Source organism: Mastigoproctus giganteus, chromosome 5 (assembly GCF_048544385.1).
Source record: "Mastigoproctus giganteus isolate SK-2022 chromosome 5, ASM4854438v1, whole genome shotgun sequence".
NCBI classification, from domain to species: Eukaryota; Metazoa; Arthropoda; class Arachnida; order Uropygi; family Thelyphonidae; genus Mastigoproctus; species Mastigoproctus giganteus.
Window position 1 is genome coordinate 184,983,746 of NC_143579.1, and position 5,395 is coordinate 184,989,140.

General features: G+C 35.9%; 1 non-coding gene across 1 annotated transcript; it reads left to right on the forward strand.

Annotated features, from left to right (window-relative positions):
- Window positions 1–3,336: 3,336 nt before the first annotated feature.
- Window positions 3,337–3,410, forward strand: TRNAI-AAU (transfer RNA isoleucine (anticodon AAU)). Its single transcript has one exon. It is a non-coding gene; the product is annotated as a tRNA-Ile (tRNA).
- The last annotated feature ends 1,985 nt before the right edge of the window (window positions 3,411–5,395 follow it).

Sequence of the window (5,395 nt, forward strand, 5' to 3'; positions counted from 1 at the left end):
CGCAGCTTATTTGCCGCTCGAAATCTCAACGAAGGATAGTCAGAGACACCGCGGCGAGCATCAGATCGCAATAAATCGACACTTTAACACGTGCTAAAGTACAGCACGCCGCGTGAGTTTCCCCCCGCACTCACCACAGTACGCACTAATAGCCGAGCTTCGAAACTTCGCAAGAGTGTTTGCACTTTTGAAATTGGGATTACGCTTTAATAGCCTTTCATGGTATGGCCCCGATAGGCCCTACAACCGCTGCTGATTAGTAATGGCCACATACAGCGTATCCGTGGAAGGAGGAAATATTCTACTGCTTAATTTAAACGCAGACCGGCCCTGTGGTAATAAACATTTCACACGTCCAAACACGCATTTCAGTTCCTTTTCATTCAGGAAACTGAACCTTCCACGCATGTCATTTGAATTGCACCCAAATGGCTAAAAATTTTTCTTTTTTTTTTTTTTTTCTTAAAGTAGGGCGGACCCAAGCCAAGCTATGGAATCCGCGTATTGCACAGAGAAAATTACACTTTACACGTAACTTCATTTTATATCGTGTTCTATTTTTAGAAAAATATAACAAACGTCATATCCTCTGCAGTTGTACCAAACGATGCCAAGTGACACTTCCACATATGACTCATCACAATTTCCTTAAATTTCAGTTGCACTTCTGCTATCCAGGATATTGATCTTTATACTTGCGCTATGCTTTATACCCAAGATAAGGGGGGGGGGGTTGATAGTCAGAAGAGGTTACAATTAATCGTTTCGACAATGAATACATCGACTGTATTTAGCAGTCACGGAAGCTTGAACCACGGTCCACTCAATGCGTGTATTTCTGCACTTTCGCCCTGACTAGTCGGCTTAGTGGGACCTCATTCACAGGCCCTAGACAAAATATCCATACACGAGCCTCTACAAGGAACCAGGGTAAAATTTTCAAAACACACCATTTGAGGCTATTTTTATATAAAAAACTATTTAATGGCTATGGCGTGTGCTGTTTTAAAAAGTAACCCTACACGCCCCTAATTGTAAAAGATAATGTATCAGAACGTAGACCGTAAGCTGTCGCTGACCCTGTCAAACTAACAGCCGTACACAATTCTCTAACTCGCCTAGTCATTAAAAAAAAAAAAAAAAAAAAAAATCTGTCGTATTAGGTCCACCCACGTGAGAATTTATAAGCCCATGTGTGTTATGTCCAATAAATTGCGTACGTTCCCTGGTCAAATTTTCTGTTGGATGAAAAACCCCAGTTTCCCATTTTCTTTTTAAAAAAGCCCATTAAAGTTCCTCACGCTATCGAGCAGATTATCATTCTGGAACGGGGCGGGATTGTCCACAGAACTGGAACAATGCGAGTTCCACTTTGCGCACCGAATCCTGAGGTTTGAGTATGAACACTAGAAGCAGCCGACACCATGAGCCTACATCCCCCGAAGTCCATTGTGGACACAATGCACCGCAGCAGATGACGTTCTGTAGCCTTCCTCCCACCACACATACTTTGCGACATTGCCATTCAGGGCCGTGCCTATATAATTGAACGCCCGGGGAAAACAATCATACTTCATTCCTTAAACTTTATTTTATTTTTTCGGCCTGATTCGCCCATACCATAAGACGGTCCTAAGAATAATTTGTTTTATTTTTCATCAGTTTAATGCTTTTCAACCCTCGACAGCAATTTGGCTAGCAGAGCGTTCACATGTTCTTACAATATACGGCAACATTTAAGGTATCAAATAAATTTAAATTTATTTATTTAAGTAAAATATCTGTTAAAACTATTTTCCATAGTTAACGTACGCATATAAACAGATTACTCAAGTGGCTACACAATAAACATATTATTCTAAAATTAACATAGTTTTTTTCAGAGGACATTCATTTTCGAGGCTAACAGAAGAAGGCACGCTTGGCTTCATGGACCCCATTCAATAGTCTTGATGCAAACGGCACAATCACTGATGTACAAAAGGCAGTGACTTTAGTTTATTTTTCCTTCATCAGGTATTTCTAGAGTTGAAGAAATGTACATACTTGCTAAAGCGTCGAGGACTTATATGTTCCACAACACAAAAACTTATTGGGATTATTCGAATTGCACAGTGTTGTTTTGGAATAATAAATTCAAATATCTGCATTTAAAGTCGGCTTCTAGAACGATTCTTATCTTTTCTCGTTGGGACGTCAGCCCGTTATATGATGTTCAAACTGATGTACAAAAAGCAATATTAATAAATAATACAATAGACTGACTGTCGAAATAACGGCACCCCAAATAACGGAACGTTCCAGCTAACGGCACATTGAGATCAGATGTTTACATATAGCGCAGATGTCTTGCAGCGCCGAAAAAAGAAAACGCAAAATCACGTGATTATTGTATTTGTTTACGTTCGCCATTTTGAAAGTGAATTCTGTTCTGATACCACGGATTATACCACTGTTTTACATTTATTTTAAATTAAAAATCCCTTACTATGGTTCCTAAAGTTAAAGATGCGAGTCTCTCAACATCAGGGCAGCAAAAGTCACATTAATTATAAATATTATTAATAAATAATATTTCAAAAAAAATATATAAATTAAATAAAACACCTTCCCACTCTATTCCATTTCTTAAACCCCCCCCCCCCGAAGTTGAACTGAAGTGCGGCTTTTCGGATTCTCTCTTTTTTATAATTAGATCAAAAATGGCTCTTCACTCAAAAAGGTTGTCGACCCCTGCCTTATATTAAGTCATCAAATCTGCCGATCGCTTTTTCTGTCACTTCTAATAGATAGAAGGTTGAAATTTTGTACCTACTGTATTGTATACATACTGTATTGTAATTTTGTATTCGTGTGACAATGCATTCTATCAAAATTTGAGTTAAATCTATCAAGCGGTGAACCGTGCAAGCCATTTCATGACGTAATCATACTTTATTTATAAAAAATGTATGAAATTAAAAAAATAATGTGAAAAACAAGTTTTTCAAAAATATACCTTAATTCCGATAAAATATAAGGTGTGGCCTTTACCCCTGCAACATAAAATGCCTCATTTTAAAAAACGGTAAAGGCTACACCTTATACGTATTTTATTGGAATTAAGGTATACTTTTGGAAGCTTGTTTTTTATAGTATTTTTTTTTTTGTATATTTCTGACTCACAGGGCTTGCAGCTCCTAAACTCTGTATAAAAATTTTAATTAGAGAAACACATTAAAATTTATATAATTAGATTATAATATTTTTTATAATTTATAATAATTAGAGTCAACTTGAAAAGACGATTCCACAATTTATATTAGTATACCAGTTTACAGAACTCGCGCACCATAAGGCCCATTAGCTCAGTTGGTTAGAGCGTCGTGCTAATAACGCGAAGGTCGTGGGTTCGATCCCCCCATGGGCCATAGTTTTTTTTTTTTTTGTCTTCTAGACATACACATAAGCAAGTTAAAAATACTAGACATTTATCATTAACAGACTTTAACTTTTATTTAAAAACAAAATCGATTTTCGGTTTTTATTTGTTGAAAATAGATTAATAACTTTTTCATTCAAGTTTAGCGCACTGTTGACCAAGCTTTTTTTCTATTGGAAGAATTGCTTGAGCATTTAGCCTTTCCTGATTCTCAGTGCTCCTTAAAAATGTTTTTTATTCTTTTTAATGTCGAATGGCAGTGTTCGGGCTCTGAAGTAGTCATTAGAATGGTCAAAATAACTTTTATGAGTTTTGTGAGTTCACAAAGAACTTCAGCTAGATTATTTTCATATAACTCCGTTCACTTGTATATCTAGATTTAAATAACTGGGGGTGCTGCAGTGCCTATGGACGAGCCGCCCCTGTTTGAACGTTGCATAGTAGTCGGTGCCCGTATCTTGGAAGCTGCAACCCTGGTGGAGTTTTAACGTACGAATGTGTCTCTGGAGTGTGGCGTTAGTACAATAACCAAATAATCCCCAGACAATAGCGATCCTGTGGTCGGAAACGCTCACTGGTGAGAGAGGACACCGTAGGCTGACAAGACTTCAGCAGGGCAACAGAAAGACTACAGTCACTCATATAACAATAGCGAACGAAAAGCATGAATTCAAGGACCCATTCTTCCAAGTGTCAATAATGAAAGCTGGTGGCAGCGGTATAATGGTATGGGTTGTGTTTATTAATCACAGAAAATGAAAAAATATATATTTAAGAAAAACAAATCGAACGCGCCTAAGATGTAACCCTTTTGGTACCAAGTAACTAGGTTGGTTGGTTGATTTAGAGATTTCTTAGGCGCCTCGGCAACTATGGCCACAGTGCGCCAAAAGTAACTAGTATATATATATATATATATATATATATATATATATACACACACACACACACATTAACTAACTTGTTAATTATAAAAAGTGCCATTCACATTATAGCTACAATACCGTAAAATGTATGTTGGAGCCATTGTGCGTATTAAACGACTAATACTACATAACTAAGTGATTCATATAACACGAGGTAGTCTTCGAAATTGCATACCACGACGTCACACGATTACCCATCGTCACAGCAAACTTCCCATTGTCGCAAAGAGTTGAAACAGTGCAGTTGTGAAAATGAAAAAAAAAAAAAGATTTGGGCTTTTATGGTAATATTAAGCCGGATCTGTTATGATTTTTTGGTATATGGACGTAAACCAATACGGTTTAAGCGTAAGCATATCAGTTCCGCCCCCCCCCCCAGTGCTGAGAAATATCACGCATTGAACCTGCTTTAATTGAATACCCCTTGTACTATGCTAAAACATCTGTACTAGTTTTTATTAAAATAAAGTAATAAATTCGAAAAATATAAGTAAATTGTAGTTATTTACTAATCATTCATCCTCATATTATATACCATACAGGGCGTTCAAAAAATTCTGAGACGTATTCTAAAGTTTAAAATAAGAAAATATAAAAAAATAAATAAATAAAATAAGATCATATAAACATAATGTCCTATTCTAAACGGACGTGAAATTATGGTTGTCTTAAACTCAAAAAAATCGCTATGCAGTTTTGAATGAAAAATATAATAATAATAAGCAGACATGTACAAAGTGAATAAATAGACAAATAAATAAATGAATAAACATTTTACTAATGTTCATTCATTAGTAAAATTACTTTGCTTATTTTTGACATTAAGCAGCTATAGCTCCGTGTCCGTACAGATCAGACAGTTTTAATTTCTTAATTTGGACGTTAGAATATATTCCAGAATTTGTTTTATTTTATTATTATTATTTTTTTTGTGCGTACTTTTGAAATTTGGATGCATTCGAATTAATCTTTCTGCACTATCAATTAGGACAGTTTTTTTACAAATAACTCTGTTAACACCTTTGTTAGTTTTCTGCTTAATATGCTA